Source organism: Microtus pennsylvanicus, chromosome 19, assembly GCF_037038515.1.
Source record: "Microtus pennsylvanicus isolate mMicPen1 chromosome 19, mMicPen1.hap1, whole genome shotgun sequence".
Lineage (NCBI taxonomy): Eukaryota > Metazoa > Chordata > Mammalia > Rodentia > Cricetidae > Microtus > Microtus pennsylvanicus.
In genome coordinates, this window is record NC_134597.1 from 16,410,582 (window position 1) to 16,432,476 (window position 21,895).

General features: G+C 41.7%; 1 protein-coding gene across 3 annotated transcripts in view; it reads left to right on the forward strand.

The window, feature by feature from the left end:
- The window catches only part of Cped1 (cadherin like and PC-esterase domain containing 1), a 277,882-nt gene that overhangs the window by 92,314 nt on the left and 163,673 nt on the right, over window positions 1-21,895 (forward strand). The gene's annotated exons all lie outside the window — the stretch shown is intronic.

Sequence of the window (21,895 nt, forward strand, 5' to 3'; positions counted from 1 at the left end):
ACACAAAGGAAAGTAGTATTTGACAGGAAAAAGCAAGAGACACCTGTGTTTGGTAAATGTGTATGGATTGGTCATAGTAAAGTCCACAGAATTAACTCATCAGGCAGAAGAAACACCAAGTCATTTTAAAACGAGAGGATGTCGCTTTTTCCTTCATCTGAGCACCAAGAGGTGGGTGCTGTCCAGAGGCTATCCAGATGCCATGTGCTGATCGGCATGGATTCCTACCTTTCTGGGTCATGCGAAGTTATTACCTTAAGATTCAGCCTTCACACACACATTCTCTGAGCTTCCCTCTCATTCTGGGGCTAATATTTCTTTCTTCAAACATACAGCTTCCCATGGGAAATAGTTCAACCCAAATCCTTTATTGGTGAGGATTTCAGATGTGCCGGCAAGAAGGAAGAACCCCATGGAAACTGTTGAATTATGAAAATATTCTGACCACTCACACAGCCTGACCAATATTTAAGACAGCTCCAGGGAGGAACTATGCATATCTATATAAATGAATGACATCCAAAATCAGATAAAGATTATTTGATAAAATGATTATATAGCCTTGCTTCATTTCCTTGAAAATAAGGAAAAGTATCAACCACTTGGCTGTAGTCTGTCAGTTGGGAACCATGTGGTTCTTCTACCCACTTGACATATCCATTGTGCTTTGGACAGAAATATTAAGACCTTATCTGGAATCTTGGGCCTAGAGAGATGGCTCAGAGGTTAAGAGCACTGGATGATTTTCCAGAGGATACCTTTTTAACTCCAGACACCCATATGGCCACTACACGGTCTGGAACTCACTTGCCTCTGGGTCATTTATTTGGTTAGTGGTTGGTGTGGGAGGGCCTAGCACATTGCAGGGACTACCATCCCTGGGCAAATGGTCCTGAGTTGTAAAAGAAAGCAGTCTAAGCAAGCCGCGAGGAGCAAGCCAGTAAGCAGTACTCCTCCATTGCCTCTGCATCAGCTCCTACCTCCAGGTTCCCGGCCTGCTTGAGTTCCTGTCCTGACATTTTTCAATTATGAACAGTGATGTAGAAGTGTAAACCAGATAAACCTTTTCCCTCCAAGCTGTTTTTGGTCATGGTATTTTTAGACAGCAATAAAATCTCTAAGGCGAATCTTTTGTATGCATGTAAAAGGCCAGGCACGGTAGTATATGCCTGTCATCCCAGAGCTGGCGTAGGTAAAGATAGGATCTCCAGAGTTTACTGGCCAAGCAGCCTAAACAAAAGGACAAGCTCCAGGTTCAATGAGCAATCTTGCTTCAAAACTTATGCTGGAAAATGATAGCGGAACACATGTGACACTGGCTTCTCATCCCTGCACGCATGTCTATCTACATACAGAGAGATGAGGGAGGAGGAGAGAGGAGAGGGAGGGGGAGTCAGTAGCGTTGGGAGACTACAGTGTTGAATTTCAAGTCATTCACTCCCCCAGCCTTTCTCTGGCCGTAAAGACAAATATTTGCTGACAATAATACTGCAAATGATGTGAAAGACAAACGATGCTAATAAGTTTGAGGTGCTCAGGGAGTCTTCACTCCTTTCCACAGCAGTCCATCGTCAACGTTAGAAAGAAAGAGTTCATTGACGTGAGGCATTAGCCAAGGTGTGCATAGCTCTCTCAGCTGCGTGGCGCAGAGCGCATTGCACATGGGATGACGTTTGTTATGATTCATCTCTAGAACATTGCATTGTAGATCACATGGAAGAGAATGCACATTTATTAAGACGAATACATCCTAACAGCTATTTGTCTCCCAGTCGGACAAATCCCATGGAAGAATAATCTTGACCGAGACTGAAAATGAAAGTTCCGGCAAAGTGTAAGGAAAGTGAAGCTCATTCGAATTCCTGCAGAATCAGTATCTTTCATTTGGTGCTGAAGTTGTGATTAGGAAAGACACCTGTCCTGGCAGAGATGGAATTAACGGAATGACGGAGCAGCTTTAGAAGATGGTTTCCCTTTTAATGGTAGGGTAGACATGCTCCTGTCTGAGAGAGAGGACAGACTCAAACGTCTTCCAAACCCTCCCATTCATTGTATTAACTTTTGAGACCTTCTTTTTTAAAAATCGACTCCTAGCACCATCTAGTGGTGAAATGGGAACGCTCTCTTTTCTGCAGTCATTTTTATTAAAGGCTTCAGTGGAAACTGAGCAGCTTGGTTACCCAGCTCATGTGCAAATGTATAGCATTCCAAGGGGTCACCTTCCTCCACCTTCCCCCAACAGGACAAAGCAAGGAATTCACCCACATTAAGTAAGGGGTCTCAGCCTTTTCAGCGAGAATATAAGCAGTGCCAGGAATTCTAACCCACAAGGAGTCACAAACCAGCAGTCCTGGAATCCAGAGGGGAAGACATTCATTCAGGGTTCACTCAGCTGCTAAGGGAGTCTGGGTAAAGTAGTCCATTTGCTGCTCTTTCAGACTTACAAAGTGGGAACGATTTTATAGAGCTGTTCCTTCTTCATACAGTCATTACAGAAATGCTTTGTATGACAGGCTCTATTATAAATCTGTTCATGTTACATGTAAGGTGTCTTAGTTACTGTTCCGCTGCTATAAGGAGACACCACAACCCAGGAAAATTATAGAATAAAGCACTGAATTGGTACTGGCTGACAATGTCAGGTCAGTTAATGACCTTTGTGGCCGTGAGCATGGCAGCCTGCAGGCAGGAGTGATGCTGAGAGCTTAGCAGCCTGATCTACTGTTAGGTGGAGAGGCAGAGAGAGAGAGAGACACTGGGCCTGGCATGGGCTTTTGAAACCCCAGAGCCCATCCCTAGTGACATACCTCCAACAGGGCCATACCTCCTAATCCTTCCCAAACAGATCCACTGACTGGAGACCAACCATTCAAACACATGAGCTCATGGGGACCATTCTCATTCAAACTACTATATAAGGCATTGTTCAAGATATCCACAAACTGATTGGTAGTGGAAAACTGAAGAAGGCTTTCAGTTCTTCTCCACACTCACATGTATGTCGTGTGTGTGTGTGTGTGTGTGTGTGTGTGTGTGTGTGTGTGTATGAGAGAAATAGGCAATTTACTGTGACTTTAAGTTGGAGATTAATCATAGCCACCAAGCAGAGGTAGCAATAATTATTATGAGGCTTATTTTATAGATAGTTTGGGGTGCGGGAGAATTGTCTGTGTTCTGTAAATCATGTTTTAAATAAACACTGATTGGCCAGGTAGGAAGTATAGGCTGGTCAACCAGACAGGAAGTAGAGGTGGGGCAATGAGAACAGGAAAATTTGGGGAAGGAGGAAGCCCATTCCTCCCAGTCCTGCCCAGACCACAGAAGAAGCAAGATGTAATCTACCCCACTGAGAAAGGTACTGAGCCATGTGGCTAGCATGGATAAGAACAATGGGTTAATATAAGCTACAAGAGCTAATAAGAAGCCTGAGCTAATGGGCCAATCAGTTTATAACCTAATGTAGACTTCTGTGTGATGTTCTTTGGGACTAAATGGCTGGGGGACCGGGTGGGACAGAAGCCTTAACAAGCCCACTCCTAATGTTACAAGTTTGATGGAACTATATAAGGATTCATATCCCAGGATAATTTTATAGATAAATGACCCTAAAATAATGAGAGGTAATGTTGGATTTTTACTTATCAGACACTGACAATCTGGTTCTTCTTTAGCCTCACGTAATTATTTATGGAGTGGGTGCATTCGTGTTCAGATCCCTCCCACTCTCCCTTCCTGTTATACTGGAGTTTTAGGCTGATTATAATAACCAAACTAAAGAAGCATCTATTTGGAAGAAACTATTATGCCTGGGCCTAATGAATTACATTTATCTACTCATCCTGCTTTTATTATTTCATCAGCGAACATAATCCTCTTGATTTAGTGCTCATCAGTATATGTGATTAAGCAGAGCAACGTGTGTTGACAGAAGATGGTCTTGTTTTGTGTTCCTGCTTTGATAGAAAATGTAGCAGCAGATCAGAATTGCTAGCCTTGGGAGAGCAAGGAGTCTGGTCTTTAGTTGTACTACTAAGCTCTCTTATGGGGTCCTCTTCATCCTTTTCTCTGTTGCCCCTTCTCTTGTGTGTCTGCATAAATCTCAGCTCCCCAAGCCATCAAGGTAAAAGCTCTGCTAGGCAAAAGGAAAGCCTACCATGGCAAACTTCATACCATAGTCACATACATGGGGGCGGGGCTGAGTTAGATATGAGGGCAGACACCAGCTTCAGTTCGGGCTTCTAGATATAATGGCACCACCTTCCTGGGCTGCTTAGAAAAGTCCCCAAATTAGTTGTCTTGGCCTCTTAAAGTTGTTTTTTCAGGCTTTCATTGGAGGCTTCTCTGGTGGCTTTTAGAATTAGCTGGTTGTGCTGCTAAACTGGTTTGCGAAGCACAGATGTGAGAAGGTGGATTAGTGGATGTGAGTAGAGACAAATTATGTTTTACAGGAGATGTATGATTTGGTGGAATTGACTGTAGAAATCCTTTTTAGAGTTGGTGTTTGCTTCAACTTGATTCCTAGCTGCTACAGGGTGGTGGCATGTGCACTCAGCGCCAGGCTCCCCATGGGCAAATCCCATCGGGGTGAGTTTCTCGCCTTCTCTGTGCTTCGATTTTCTTTCTAAAATAAAGGGAAGATCGCGGTTTTCTTGTAGAGGTTATAATTATTATTGTTTTCTAGACAGGCTCTTACCATGTACCACTGTCTGGCCTGAGTTCATTATGTGGCTGTACTGGCCTTGAGCTTGCAAGGAACTTCCTGCCTCTGTCTCCTGAATGCTGGAATTATGAGCCTACACCATATGTTCCCAGCATAGTGTTTTAGGAGAGTAGACTGGGTTCATATATTCAAATGGGAATACTTCAAGTTATGTGTGCAGAATGAGAACATTATAGGCATTAAATGTGGTTTGTTTTTCCATAACTTGCTTAGAAGTTTTCTTTGCCATGTTATGTCCAGATCACTGAGTCCCCCAAAACCAACTAGGAGATTGACTTCTATATGTAAAAGCTAAAAGCCTTTATTTTTTACACAAGTTTGCACACTCAAACTCTCTGTGTTTCCAACATATTGGAGTGATTGGAAAGCCCTGAGCTCAGTTGGGATTTTTTTTTTATAGTAGCAAATGTATGGGTGAGGGATTTCTAAGGTTCAGGACCCCTGATTGACTCAAATTTGTCTAGGGGTGTCCTGGTGAAAAGTGATGGGTGTGTGCTGGCAGGTGATCCTATCTACAACTGTTGGAATGTTAGGAATTTCCCTTGGATGGTCTGGTGCTGCGTGGTGCAGGCTTATGGCTTTTCCTGGAACCAGGTGCTGCCTGCTATGGCAATTGTGTGGCCTGGGCCTCATGTGGCCAGGCTGCCCTGGGTCCCATAGGTCAGTGTTCTATTGTTGTGAAGAGACACTATGACCAAGACTACTCTTATAAAAGGAAGTATTTAAATGGAGACTGTTAAGTTTTCTTCCTTGACCGACAATCCTCTCCGCCAATGCAAAAATCCAAATCAGACCAAATTAGAAGATGCTCAGGTTTAGTGGATGGTAGCACTCCTGGGTGGCCCTCAGGAAAACACAGAGAGGGGAACAGAGAACCAAAAGACCATGGAAAACCGGGAAACCACATGTTCATTCTCTGGTGGGGGGCAGTTTAAGTAGCCTGTGGGAGTGGTTTGACCCTCCCTGGGGAGGGGTTACCATTTGGTGGGTTTTCTTGGAGGTGGAGTTTGGACTGAGGAAACTCCCAGGGGAGGTAGCTTTGACATGGAACGCTCCACCCAACATTTCAAGATGGATGCCAGGGTGCTGGGGTGAAGCCCCCCAATCAAACATTCCAGGCTTTTTGGATAAAAATGTTAGGGCCTTAGGTGATGATTTTAACCAAATAGAGTCTTTCTTACAGTTTCAGAAGGTTAGTCCATTATCATCATGGCAGTACTCATGACCCTGGAAAAGTGGCTGAGAGCTACATCCTGTTCCACAGGCCGATAGAGTAGAGTGGGCTTTTGAAACCTCATAGCTTATCCCCAGTGACACACTTCCTCCAACAAGATCACACCTCTTATTCCTTCTAGGCCTCTTAAATAGTTCCACTCCCTGGTAATTAAGCATTCAAATGAACCTATGGGGGTCATTCTTATTGAAAGTACCACAGCGGTCTAGTTTTATTTCTATTGCTGTGAAATTTTTTTATAAAAATCAAAAAATGTCTATACTATTGGCCAAAAGCAACACACAGGAAGGAAACGTTTATTTGGCTTACAATTCAATTGGTTATAGTTCATATTTTGGGAAGTCAAGTCAGGACCTTAAACATTGCACTCACAGTGGAGAGCAAGAGAATAAACCCATGGGTCTTTGCTTAGTACTTTGCTTGTCTGTTTGTTTGCTTTCTGCGAGTTTTCTCCTTTCTCACAGTATTTAAGACCTCCTGTCCAGAGAATGGTGCTGCCCACAGTGAGTTGGGTCTTCCTACATCAAATAGCTATCAAGGTAGGTCTCCTAGAAGCATGCCCATAAGCCATCCTGATTTTGTTGATTCCTCAATTAAGACTCTTCCCAGGTAACTCTATGTTGTGTCAAGTAGACAATTAAAGGTATACTGGATAGCCAGTCTAGCCAATTGGTGAGTTCTAGGTTAAGGGAGAAACCTTGTCTCAAAAACCAAGGTGACAAATGAGAGAAGTAACCCAATATCTACCCCTGGCCTTCATATATACATACGTGGGTAAACATCCCACATACACATAAACAAATGGACACCCTAGAGCAGTGTTTCTCAACCTGTGGGTCACAACCCAATATTTACATTATGATTCATAACAATAATAACAGCAGCAAATTGCAGTTATAGAGTAGCAAAAAATAATTTTATGGTTGGGGGGTCACCACAACATGAATGTTATTAAGGAAGGTTAGGAACCAGTGCCTAGAGAGATGTAGTCTATGGGAAATAAAACATGGCACTCAAAAAATAAAGGCATTGAAAGTTGCCCTTTTCTTTTATGTCCTCCTGCTCTGTGGCAGTTTCTTGCTACTTACCTCATTTTAGTTTAAGGCTGATTCCTCGCTGGTAGACCTCACACACAGTTCTTCAAGTCAAGCCCACACACATTGCAGTGGTAGTGGATCAGACTCACTCCACATAAACACTCCACTACTTGAGTAAATAATGACCAGATGGCATCTCGCCATCGCCATCTCTCATTGACCATAGTGTAAAGCGGGGAGGGAAAGTTGGGAAATGGGTTCTCTCTCTCCTCTCCTCTCCTCTCCTCTCCTCTCCTCTCCTCTCCTCTCCTCTCCTCTCCTCTCCTCTCCTCTCCTTTCCTCTCCTCCCCTCTTGCTTTCCCCCCTTTCTGAAGCTGGAATTAGGTATGCTCAATACCAACTGAATTTTAACAGTGTCACAACTAGACCTCAAAAATTTTTTAAAACAGAGTTGAAATACAGGCTTCTATTTTTTTAAGTATGAAGCCATCACTATTTATGACGCAGTGTTCCAAATATTGCAGACCCGGGAATGTTTACTCTGACTCTAAATAGAATTACTAAGAAGGGGAGAAAGATGGTGTGTTTAAGCAAACTGGATTTGTTCATTCATCTTCTCTTCCATGTTTTGCAAATGTTTCAGTTTCTTTATTCTTCCTCTCCACCCCGCATGGGTCAGTCAACAGCCAATTTTCAAACAGCGTTGTGTCATTTAGGGGGAAAAGGACTTTCAAATATGTTCACAGCAGGCTATAAAATGCAAACTCAACCCATAAAATGATATTTAAAACTTTCCAATTATACAGTGTATTGGTAAATCTACACAGACCAAGAGGAAAAGAATATAGTGCCAAGATACTGAGATCTTAATTAAGGGACCTGTTACCTGTGGACAGATTTTAATAGGGCAATTTATAGTGTGGGAGCCATTGAAACAGCATTTTAGACTGTTGGTGGGTGAGAACCCTTAATTATATAGAACGTGGCTCACAGCTGAAAGCCAAACAGGGAAACAAGAAACCTCTAGTGTTTCAAATCAATTTAAATAAAATCTAGTCAGAAATACATGCCTTAATGTCATTTCAGACTCCTAGGACAAAAGTACACTAAGAACATTTTAAAATGATTTGGGGAAGAATGGTTAGATTGAGGGATGGACAAAAAATGCTGAGTAAAGAGCCCCCTTCTGTGGGAAACCAGCAGCAGCCACAGCAGAGGCTCTTGACCTGAGGTTCCTGACCCTTCAGGGGGTGAATGACTCTTTCACAGGGATCACCTAAAATCATTGGAAAACACAAATATTTACATTACGATTCAAACCGAAACAAAATTACAGTTAGTTATAAAGTAGCAATGAAAATAATTTTATGGTTGGGGGCCAACATGACATGGGGAACTGTATTAAAGGGTCGCAGCATTAGGAAGGTTGAGAAGCACTGAGAGACTGGCTAAGTAACTCTGAATCAGTGTCAAGAACCCGGATTGCAGATCATTTGATGGATAATGGTGGCCACGAACTTCTGTCACTTTTTGCTCTTCATCCATGAAATTGAATGAGCACTCTTGTATTTCAGAATCCTTACAGAAACTTTGGGTGCTTTTTTTCTCTAAATCCAATTTTACTGTCCTACTGGTGACTCCCAACTCTTCTTGGGAAGAACACTGAAGCCCACTTGGGCTATGGAACCTGACTCCAACCACAGGAGACTGGGACAGTATGGCAGGGGACCCAGGTCAAAATTACCCTTTGAGAGAGCCAAGCATCACATTGACTAGGCAAGCAAGGTAAAACTGCCCCCCCCCAGCATCACCTCTGGTTCCAAAGGTTCCACAACTGCCTTGTGGAGCAGTTGGACTTTTTAAATAGTTTATGTTTATAAGATAGTAAGGTTAAAGATAAAAAGCAATACTAAAGATTTAGTATTACTCAACCCACAAATTTATTCATTGTCTGATTAATTGATTGATTGACTTGGGGGAGGGGCAAGCCTTAGTCCACATGTGGTGGTCAGAGGACAACCAGTGGAGTTAATGCTCTTCAACGTTGTGGATTCCAGGATGTGGGCTCAAGTGTATCTTCATACTTGGCAGCAAACACCTTTGTGCGTTGAACTGTCACACGACCCTCATCACACAACAAAATTCTGTCAAATTCTTCATTTGTAAACCTCTTCATTGTTAGATAGCTTCCTCTAGTTCATGAGAACACTGTTTTGCTCGAACACCCTCTCTCCTTTTATTTAAATAATATTTTTTAAAATTTGTTTTACATACCAACCAGTTCCCTCCTCTCCCCTCATCTCCTCCCCTCCCCTTTCACATCTACCCCCTCCCCATCCACTCCTCCATCTCCATTGAGAAAGGGACTACCTCCCCTGGGCTTGAACAGAGCATGGCATATCAAGCTGAGGTTCTTTCCTCGTGAGCTTCTCCCATTATGGCCAAGGCAGGACCAGGGGTAATCCAGCATGGTGAACAGGTTATCGAAAAGCCAGCTAAGCACCAGGGAGTGGTCCTGCTCTAGCTGTTAGAATCCTTATGAAGATTGCCACCCACATGCACAGGGCCTACGTGGGTCCCATGCGGGCTCCCTGACTGTTGGTCCAGCGCCCATGAGCTCCGTGAGCTCAGGTCAGTCATTCTCTTCTTTGGACTTTTGTACATTCTTCCTTTCCCAGTTCACCCTTATAATCAATTTAATTTTTGTTCATGAAGGCAAGCACGATGCACAACAAAGGTTGAGCTTCCAAATCATCACAGTTCCTTCATTAGAGGAGGGAAGGAAAAGAAGAAAACTCGTACTTTTGGAATTTTTTTTCTTCGCTATCACCCATCTTGAGTTCTTTCTGTTACTTCTAAATTGAGCGATGCCAAGTATCTATTGGCTGGAATTTCTTAATACCGAAAATAATATTAAATGGTTTTCTTATGGTTGGGGCTGCTGAGTGATATTAGGATTTACTGGACTTTTAAAATCAGTGACGATATAACCCTAGTTTATTGAAGATGCCTGGAATAATATTGAATGCCACCAATATTTTCTTTAAGGTATTTAATGCATTTAAAAATAAATAGCAAAACACAAAGGGCCTTTTACTATCAACTTTTTCTCAGTAATCCAAGTAGCAGTTTAAAACAAGGAAAGTTCGCGTCTGGGGCTGTTGTACAGGAGTGTTCTTGTTTGCTTTATTTTCTGTTGCTGTGGAAACTACAATGACCAGATGCAGTTTAGGGAAGGAAAGTGTTCATATAGCTTATACTTCTGAGTCAGTCCATTCATAAGGGAAGTCAGGACAGAAACTCAGGCACAAAACCTGCAGGTAGGAGTTGAAGCAAGACCACGAATTAAATCTGCTGGTGGTTTGTTCCGTGTTTTGTGCTCACTGACATTTCAAAAAAAAAAAAAAGTCAAGACCCACCTGCCTAGGAATGGCACAGCCCATTACATTGATTAGCAATCAAGATGATGCCCCACAGACATACTGGCAAGCCAGTCTGATCAAGGCAATTCCTCAATTGATGTTCTCTCTTCCCCAAAGACTCTAGGTTGGGTCAAGCTGGCAATGAAAACTAGCGTGGGGTGTGCAAATATGCAGGGGTAACTGGAGTCCTAGCAACCAGGAGGCCAAGGAGGAAGGAAGATCCCAAAGTCCAGGTTAACCTGTGCTACAGGCTGAGTTTAAGGCCAGTAAAAGCAACTTAGTAAGACCTCTTCTCAAAATAGAAAGTGAAAAAGGTGGCCGGGACATCTTTTTTTGGTAGAGTGCTTCACAAGCATGCAAGGGATCCCAGTATCACAAAGGACAAAACTGAACCTGAAAGCCAGGCTAAGGATATCAATTCAAAAACTCTCTATATAAGTCAGTACGTGTGTGTGCGTGTGTGTGTGTGTGTGTGTGTAATTTTTGTGTGAATGTATATAAACAATATAAATCGGTGTGTGTGTGTGTGTGTGTGTGTGTGTGTGTATATATATATATATAGTATACATATTATCTTGTCAGTACAAGAGATAAAAATTTCTGAGGAAGATTTGAAAAGTATTCCTGGAGAAATAGTTATTTCAACTTATTACTTAACTTAATTCTTAATGGAAAAGAAACAGATTAACATCAGGGGTCATAATTCAGATCAGCAGAGAAAGACAGGATTTTTGGATTGCCTAGTTATCTTTTTAGGAGCAGTGGCCTACATTGCCGGATCACTGAATTCAGTTAATTCTTTAGTAATTTAGAAGACACTAAATAACAGATGTGCTCAGCTAATATCCTCTTCACTGGCTATGGCTGAAAACGGAGACCACATTTTAGGAAGTCAGGTTAGGGTATGGCTGGCTTCAGTCTCATGCCCTCCTGTCTGAAGTCTCTTAGAAATGATCCCTGTTTCCCAAGGCTAAACAATCAAACCTGACTTTCATAGATTCCAGTCACACCACTGGCTGATTGCCATGAAGGAAGCACAGGATAAGCTGGCTTAATAATTCTGTGTTTTTTTGCTTTCCTGGGGTATTCCATGGTTGTGGCTTATTTCTGGTACCTAAGTCCCTATCGTCCATGGGACTTCATTTAGCCAACTCTTGTGAGTCTCTGCATCTTCTACATTTTTATTTTATACTGGGATTCATAAATTATGAAAATCTTGATACCATAAAACTGACTCCAATATAATATCTTTATTTGCAAACAATATATAAATAGAGAAGCAACTTGAGAGTGACACAGTATACTTTAGTATACTAAAATATGGTATAAAAATGACGGATTTGCCATTTGCCTGTGGGTTTGTCGTTCAAGACCATCTCAATGCCTGGTTTCCTTGAAATGGGGACCATTACCCCCGGTGTTTGTAGCTTACATTTAAATTATGATTGACTACACTAAACTTCAAAAGAATTTATAATTATTGTTACAGATTCTAGTAAGCCATTAATTATCCTGATGCAAATTAAATCAATACTATTTTATGGTTTATTCCAGAAAACGTGTCGTGAGGGAAATGGTTTGCTCTAATAAAGTGATTAACTTCTTTTACAGCAGGTGGATTTAGGCATCTACTTTATTGTCATATTTATTGGACTCTTATGTATTAATATTTGCTGGAAGCTGTGTTTCAAATTGTTATTAATGATGCTCATTAATTTATACTAAATTATTCATCCTGGGCCTTCCTGGAGTAGTCGTGCGTTTTCCTTTTTTTAAAAAATTTCTTGTCCTCTGGAAAATTCATGTAGAAGAACATCAAAGGAAAATTAAGCTGCCATAAAGTAATAAAACAATCTTTCATGCTGTTTGGTCATTGCAGTGAAATCATAGGGCAAGCAAATTGAAGTGGTCGTCTAGACACAGCTTTTATCACCAAGGAAAATGAGCGGAATTCAAGGTTCTTATGTTGTCATGGTCAAAACATGGAGGAGTCCATGGGGAAAATTGGTTTTGTAGAACTGTGTGACTTTGACACTTCCGCTGACAAAGAAGTGAAGGAAGGGCACTTACGGCCTGCATTTGCGGAATGCTTGATAGGCATGTGATTGATGGATGGGGTCAGGTGGTGGGGATTTTGTACGATGAGACTACTCCTTTAGAGCGCATTGTTGTGTCATTGAGCTGGTCATTTTTCCAGGTCAAATTGTGTCTCCACTTACCTCAGGCTATGGATTACACCTCATTTCCTGCAACAGAGTGCACGTTCTGCTTCTTCCTCCCCAAACAGGATGATATTGAAGTGTTGCGTGGTGTGTACTTGTGCTATGGCATGTCCTTTTCTGATAGCAGCATAAGGAAGGCATCCGAGGCCATCAAGAGGAAGTAGTGAGGACTGTCACACACGCAGTGATGCAATTGATTTCAGATCTTGAGAAATTACCTGTGAGTTGCCCAAATGAGGCCAGAAGTACTCCCTAATGATACCTTGGTGCGTTTGCTGTATTCGTTCTCTTCAAAAACCCTTTGGATAATGCTATTTTCATTAAAAAAAAAATAAAGATTTGTAAAGGACTCACAGCGTTTGGAGTAGGCAGAATCCCAATGACGACTGCAATCGTCTAGGAAGTTTTGGCTCTGGATCCGTTTAGAAGTTAGTTCTGTTTAGATCTGTGCTGTTTGCAGCGATGTTTTCTTTGAGCAAAATACAGAGGAGAAGTAGTAGACTTGTATATGCTAAGGGAGTCAGTTCTAACCTTACCTCATTCATGATCTAGCACAGGATTGGAACCGACTAGAAAATCCCTTTAGATGAATGAAATGAATGAAAGAGGACAGCACTGAACTCCTCCCTTGCTTAGGACCACAGGAGACTAAACCCGAGGAAAGAGCAGGGAGCACGTCTTCATAATCTACTGACAAGTCTCAGTTGACTACACAGTTGCCCTTATTATATGTACTTCCCATGTTGCTCTTATGAAGCCAAGGGCACATACTCGATGATTAAGACTCACATGAGTCCTGAGAGATGGTTCATCAGTTCAGAGGGCTTGCTGCCCTTGAAGAAGCCTAGAGATTAGTTCCCAGAAACTCATGTTGACCAGGTAAAAATACCCTGTAACTCCAACTCCAGGGCATCCAGTGACCCCTTCTGACCTCTGTGGACACTTGCAAACAGCACATGGACACATATGACAAACATATAAATCAGTATGTAAATAAATAAATAATCAAGACTGGACACAGTGGTACATGCCTTTAATCTCAACACTTTAGAGGCTGGGAGATCTTTGAGTTTGAAGCCAACCTGGTCTACATATTGAGTTTGGGGATAGCCAGCACTGTAGAGAGACCTTAAAAAAAATCAAAAACAAACACATAAAATAATCACAGGAAAGAATGAACAGACTAGCCTTTGACTGATAGTGACCAGTAATGGGAAGCATCTGAGGATGGAATAAGAAGAAATACTATTTCAGTTGTGGTTTTGAAAGTTAGAAAGTTTCTAAGATTTTGGGAACAATATTTTAACTTCTCACTAATGTAGCATTTATTATGTTTTCAAACGCTCTGTGTGTGCGTGCATGTGTACGTGTGGCTTATATGAGCATGAGTGCAATTGCTGCAGATGCTAGAGGCATTGGATACCCTTTGATAAGGAGGTAAAGGCAGCTGTGAGTCTCCTGATGTTGGTGCTAAGAACCGGACTCAGGTTGTCTGCAAGAGAAGTTCCAGCTCTTAACTGCTGACTCAACTCTCCAGCACCAATCTAGTGATTTTTGAGCATTTAATAGACACAAATTCTGTGCAAATTTTAAGGGAATTTGTATTTAATTATGTTACTACCCGTGTAAGTAGATCATTTTTATTACTACTTTAAAAATTATTTTTATTCTATTTTGCATATGAGTGTTTTGCCTGTATGTGTATACATGAACTATTTGTATGCCTGGTGCCTGTGTATGTCAGAAGGCACTGGATTCCTGGAGTGGAGCTACAGTGGTTGAGCGTACCATGAGGGCTGCTGAAAACTGGACCTGGGTCCTCTGCGAGAGTAGTTGGTTCTCTTAGCCTCTAAGTCATCTCCCGCAACACCTATTATTACTTTGATAATGACACCGAACTTAGAAAGACTAAGGAATTGAGTCTTAACCCACAAATCCATTCATCAACAAACACAGTTTTTAAAACATAATTTGTAGTCTTATTTGTAAAAGATTTGGAAAATATTGGTTGGTGACAATTCATAACGTATTGGACAATTAGAATATACATGTTGGTAGGCTCCACTTATGTCTTCTTAGACCCAAGGTCCATCTGCTTGGTAAAACAAGAAACTTTGGTCCTAAGTTAAGCCCATCCATGGTCCCCGTGCATTACCTTCCTCTTGGCCATCGGCAAGTGGTTCCCCCTGGGACTTCCTGTGATCTCTGTGGAGTCTGTAGTTCTTTGCTGTTAGTTCACAGCGGGGCCTTAAATAACTGGTCTCAGAGTTGTTGATCTTCATCCCCGTAGTGAGGCTGCTGGATGCTGTTTTTGCAGAGTTTTGATACGGATAATATACATCACAATCTTAGAAACTCCACATTGCAGTAGAGAGGTAAAAGTATTCTCTCCATCTTAAAGACATTCCTTAAGCCAGGCAATGACAGGTTAATAGCTTACAACTCCAGTAAAACTTTCCAGATACTGCCTGGCATTTTTTTTTTCATTTCTGTACCTTTTTAAATCCCGTTTTAGTTAGGGCTTCTATGGCTGTGATGAAGCACCGTGATCATCAAGCAAGTTGGGGAGGAAAGGGATTATTTGACTTTTACTTCTAGATCCTAGTCCATCATTGAAGGAAGTCAGTGCGGGAACTCAAGCAAGGCTGGAATCTGGAGGCAAGAGAGGTTGCAGAGACCATGAAGGGGAGCTTACTGGCTTGCTTCCTCTGGTTTGCTCAGCTTACTTCTCAAGAACCACCCACCTCGGGCTGGACCCTCCACCACTAATCACTAATTGAGAAAATGCCTTACAGCCGGATCTCATGGAGGCATTTCCTCAACCGATGACTCTAACTTGTGTCAAGTTGACACACAAAAGCAGCCAGACCTAAGACCAAAACATGTATGTCTGCTGGTTTGTGTAAGAAGAAATCTTAGTTCACTTATTAAGCATGTATATGTTTGATCCTCTCTATTTGGTGCCAGACTGTGTCTAGCAGCAGACAGACAATGGAGGGAAAATTTCAAAACAAGCAAACGAAGACAACAGAGGCCCTGCCATGTAGAGCTTCTAGTCCTGTGAGCTAAGACTACCTTCCCTGCACAGAATCCCTCTTCTCTAAAGGCAAACAACTTGCTGATTTTATGAACTTGACCCACCTGTAGATGTGTCCCTCACTCTTTTCTACTCTCCTGAAAAGGTGAAAGGAGAACTAATATTCCTTAAATACCTTTTTAGGGGATGGTGGCTAAAGAGGGTTCATCTGCAGTCTCTTTCCCATAATGCCATTGGGCCTCACACAGACTGAAGAGCCGCTGGTTGGCAGCATGACATGCTCATGATCAATACAATGTGCTAAATTCACAGCAAGATGGCATTTCCGTTTTGGCCAATGGACACTTGCCACTAAACTCCCCCTTAAGTCATATACCATGTATTAAGAACGGCAACTTTGTATCAAAAATCAAAACAACTCAACTTGTAGATGACCTTAGTTCTCTAGTTACCCTTTCTGCAAACATCTGTTCTGTACCCACCATGCTTTTTCATCATCATTCGAAAACTGGAGCAGATTGAGAAGTAAGGCTGTTTTTTGGCTTATAGGAGACTTGGACTGTGTCTCTATTGCTTTCAAAGAAGGAGCCAAACACGAGTGACTCCAGGGTCACCCCTTTCTTATCCACAGGCATTCAAGCTATAGGTAATTTCCTTTGCAGATAGTATGATTATATGCTCTTACTAAAATGCTAGTCTGTATTTTTAATTTTACTGTGTCTGTTAGTTCTTTGATATTTGTTTCTTGTGCGCCATTTTTAAGACTTATTTATTTATTATGTATACAGTGTTCTGTCTGCATGCATACCTGCAGGCCAGAAGAGGGCGCCAGATCTCATTACAGATGGTTGTGAGCCACCATGTGGGTGCTTGGAATTGAACTCAGGACCTCTTGAAGAGCAGCCAGTGCTCTTAACCGCTGAGCCATTTCTCCAGCCCTAGTTCTTTGATATTTGTATATGTTCATACAATGCATTTTAATCATATCCACCCCCCCACTTTTCTTGGACTCACTTTTAGCCCCCCAACTTTCAACCAGCCCTATGTTCAGTCTGTGTTATCTGTATACCCATGAGTGTGTGGGGGGGGAGCCAGATGCATGCTTTACATGGGCATATATAGTAATAAGTGGCCACGCCCAAGTGGGCGGTTAACTTAAAGGCTATTGGTGGTAGAAATTCCACAGCATTGGAGCATGGTAGTCCTATTGGGGGCCACACTTAAAGAAAACCGACTCTCCTTCTATTAGCATCCATCAGCTATCAATTGCTCCTCGACCTTAGGTAGAACTCCTGAGCTCTGCCTGCATCCATGCTTCAGCATTCCTGAAATGAGTGAATGAATGAAACGACTGAAATTGTGCAGGTCTTATGCAGGGGACCATGGCTGATGTGAGTTCATCAGCACAGTAGCCCTGTCATGAGCAGAAGATACCGTTTTCCCCAGGACTTCCCTGAATTCTGACTCTTAGAATCTTGGTCTACTCTTCCAGTGTGTTCTCTGAGCCCACGCCCTCAGTCTTACCTGATTATACACCCTCATTTTTTTTTTCTTCAATAGGTCCCAAGATATAGTGAAAGAAACATTGGGTTAACCACTGTGCAGTTGCGGATACTTGATTGATATTCTATTGTTTTGATACAGCAGAAGGCAGCTTCACATGGTTCAGTCTAAGCCATTGCCTGCTGTCCTATGCAAATCCTCTGGCTGGAGATAAAGACACTATTCCTTTCCCTTCATTCTATTTCTGTATGTGAACCCAGATCCATATGGCCGAGCAGACTGGGGACACGGCTCCTCTCTTCCAAGTGTGGTGCTTCTGTTGGGTCATCTCTATCTGCCCCTGCGGTTCACCTTAGGCCTTTCTCCAGAAGGCTGGCATTCAGAGCCCACTTCAGCATCCTTTACTTGGCCTTGGGTACTAGCTAGAGCTCAGGCACAGGGAGAGAGAACAGTGGGGCATTTGTCCCTTATCCTTCTTGCCTTCGAAATATCTGTGTCCTATATCTGTAGCCTTTGTTTAGGGACTGCAAGAGAAGTTATTCCTGGCTGCAATCTCAGCTTCGGCATTTCTGAAGTCATATTTGTGATGTGTGTGAGTTTTATGTTGCATTTTCATAGCTTTTATACCTGCTAGTTAAGCATTAAGGCTTATGAATGCACTAAGGCAGGAGCGGCAATTAGCATTCTTTTAACTATACGTATTTATACTTCTAATCTCAAATCATTATTAATTGCTAATCAAGGACTTTTACCTTCACTGGAAATTTAAAACACAAAACAGTATATTTAGTTTAGTAATAAGAAATGCAAGACAGCATCCAAACATTTGTGAAACATAATTAAACTTTTGCTATTACCTTCATATTAATTACTAGCTATGGGGAAAGAAAACATTAAATCAAACCCACCAGAAAATTGGCAGCTCATTTTTTCCAGTATATGTGTTTTCCAGTGTTTTAGTAGCTCCTCGTGCTGTATATAATCACATGCTTCACAGAGCAGGAGGAATTACTAACCAAAGGAAGGATTTTTAGTTCACTGGGGTAACATTTTGGCTTGCAACCGCAGTTGACTACCTCGTTGCTACCTGGAGCACCTGGTGTGGGTCAGCATTGTGTTTTAGTATCGTGAAGAGTGTAGATGACTTATGAGAACCACATTCTGAAATCGAGAGGACTCCTTGCAGTGCCACAAGCCCAGTATTCATTCGCAAGAACAGAAATGCCAAGCCAGGCCCCTTACTTCTGCCTCAGTCTCCCTGTTCACATCACAGCACCCCAGCCAGCAGGCACTCGGACACATTCTACCAGATGCTCAAAGGCACAAGGACTGCAGCCTTGGTGCATCCCTAACAAACGGTATATTTTTTCTCCTGGTGACTGGGATGCTTACGCTACGCATAGGTAGAGAAGAAAAACACAGCCCTACTGGCTAGATAATATTCCGCATCTGAATATACTATCCACTCTGACTTCATGCTGTGGGCAAGCAAGCCTAATGGTTGCATGCTCGGTACCTCACGTTGAATTGTTTCTGAAACACTTTAACTATCCTCTGTCCATGAATTAGGGAATTATTTGGAACATTACCCATATGACAGGGTCTCATCTCCCAAATACCTTCAAAAACAACAGCTACTATTGGCATTATTATGAGGACACTTCTAGGCTTTCTGAACGTGTCTAGAGAGTAGGAGGGAGGTTGGTAAGATGGGGAGGAAATGGAGTGACAGACTTCTTGAAAGAACCTTGGATGGATATGCCACACAAGACCTAAGAAGAGACCGCCCAACAAATATTTGATTCTGTTGTATAACTTAAGATGATTAAATATGTCCACAATCATTTGTAAAATTTCCATTAAATATAACTGTATCTTTTACATAGTAATGGAGTTTGTGCCTGTTCATTTTCCCCATACTCAAATAAAATAGAAGTCACTTTAGATAGTAAAGTATAGCTAATTACAAAAGTTTCAGAGGGAGGAATCATAAAATGTAGCCATCAGCAAGTATGAAATAATATAATGGAAGCCTGGTATGTGTAAATATAAATTACTATAAACTTTATTTACTTAGTATTAAATTCTGTTGTTGTGTCGCGGTAATGGAAAAACCCTTGTGCATTTTTGGCAACTCTCACATCAGCTCTTCCAGCATTGTATATAGATCCAACACTTGAAATAAAACACAAAAGGGGACAAAGTTCTTTTCTCCTCTCTTCTCTCCTTCTCCTCCTCCTCCTCCTCCTCCTCCTCCTCCTCCTCCTCCTCCTCTCTCTCTCTCTCTCTGGTACTACCTTGATAACACCATTGAGATATTAGCCTTGTTAAAAAAAATAGGCTGCGTCTAGCATCTCCAAGGTCACCTGTGTTTAGATCTCAGATACTGGGCTTCCTGTGAGTGGGAGACACTGGAGTAAATGGTACTGTTCTCTCATTGCATCCAGAAAAGCTACAAACAAGCTCTTCAGTAGAGATACAATTTTTCCTAATAATAACTTGTTATGGATGTATATATTTAGTGAAATATTAATTAATAACATTTCTTTTCTTTTTACAAGGTTGAGGGATTTAGTCAACATTTTATTTCCTTTTTCCCCCACAGGAAATTATTGTACCCAAGGTCATGTACACTTTAAATTCATACTCTATGCCTGGCTCCCATCTCAACCTTTTCAAAGTTGTCATTTCCAGGCCAGTGAGATGGCTCAGTAGATAAAGGCATTTGCTCCTAAGTCTGACTAGCTGAGTTCAGTCCCTAAGACCCACACAGGGAGGAAGAAGGAGAGAACCAGCGGCACGCACATCATACCACTCACACGGATGCAATTTTAAAAAATTTCAAGGTTGTGATTTCTAAGGAAAGAAATGATCTTCCATGGCTTTTTATTTGTCAAATTCAAAACTGAAGCAGTCTGAGTAATTCCAATCCTGTTGTTACAACACGTGGAACTTGATTGCTAGGAAAGCCTTACTAATAGATTTCCAGGACTTTTTTTGCACCAAGTCACACTGTGCTGAATAATGAGATCTGGGACTGCATCAAGCAGCTCTCCTTGTGTGACTCTTACTTGAGACTGTGAAATGTTTTAAATTAGACTATATTAGTGTTGATCGAATGTGCACAAGAGGGAAATTCCTTTGAAGGCTTCATTCCATTTTGAGAGCTGGAGACATTGCCTGACTTAAAAATCAAGCATTGTGACCTGCGTAAAACCACAACTCTCCTACAGTCTTGGATAGAGTAGAAATTAGGATACCTGTTTTAAAAAGCAATTTGATAATGCCCAACAAATTCACAATGCACTTATGCATTAACCTGGTGATTTTGCATGCCTAGAAGAATTTAGATAAGCTTATATAGGCGCACCAAAATAGTAGTATGAGAGTATTCATCACTTCATTGTTAAAATAGCAAAGGAAAATATTTCAACAGTAAGCTCACAGTACAGGAGAATGCCCTAATTAGTCATATGTAGTATTTAGCGGAATACTATAAGCTACTGAGAACTGTGTATGCTCAATTCTACATAAAATTGAGACATAAGCCAGGCATGAGGCACTAGGATGTCTGTGCTGTAAAATTCAAAAAGAAGTACCTATGTATATGCGTTAGTACAGGTACACTGGTATTTATCTCAGATGTGTCCTTTTATGTTTTAGAACAAACAAAATGCTGCTGACCCCTGTGCTTCTGTGGATTTCAAAAGTTGTCACTTTTGATGGACGCAGGTCATTTTTGTAGCTTTCCATAACTTCCAGGCATTCTTACTAAGTTTATCCAACATTTTCCCTTTTTAAACATTTCCGTATCACTGTTCTGAAGTAAGACATTGTCGCTGTTCTTCATGTGTGTATCTTAAATCTTTCTGAAATAGGTTTAAGACCCTTGCGAACTTTCCCAGGTCACCAGGTCTATCCACCTAAAGCACATGAAGAAATCTGCTGTCAGGAAATCAGCCCGTTTCCTGAGTGCACTCACACCACAAACAGCGCCTACGCTACCTTTCTGTCCGCATCAGACCCCCTGAGCAGTGTGAACGGAGATCAGCGTGGGTTTAGATGGCTAGCGATACACCAACTACCTTCCCTTCTGAGCAATTAGAACCAATTATTACAATTGGTCTCTTGGTCTGTGGTTAAAAATAAATGAAAATGAACGACTCCAAAAAGGAATCCTCTCTGATCATGCTTTTATTATTAATTAAATTTACTTATTTATTTTACACCCCAACCTCAGTTTCCCCTCTTTCCTCTCCTCCCATTCCCTCTCTCAATCCACTCCTCCTTTACTTGTGTTCTGAAAGGGGCAGGCCTCCCACAGATATCAACAAAACATGGCATAGCAAGTTGTGGTAGGACTACCCACCTCCCCTTGTATTAAGGTTTGGAAAGGTAATTCAATATGAGGAATAGATTTCCCAAAACCAGTCAAAATATTAAAGACAGCCCCTGCTCCCACTGTTAGAGTCCAGCAAGTAGACCAGGCTACACAACTGTCAAATATATATATGTGTATATATATATGGACTAGACTGGTTCCATGCAGGCTCCCTGGTTGTTGGTTCAGTCTCTGTGAGCTCCTATGAGCCAGGGTAGTTGATTCTGTGGGTTTTCTTGTGGTCTCCTTGACCCCTCTGGCTCCTACAATGCTTCCTCCCTCTTTTCATCAGATTTCCCCAAGCTTGGCCAGTGTTTGGATGTGGGTCTCTGTATCTGC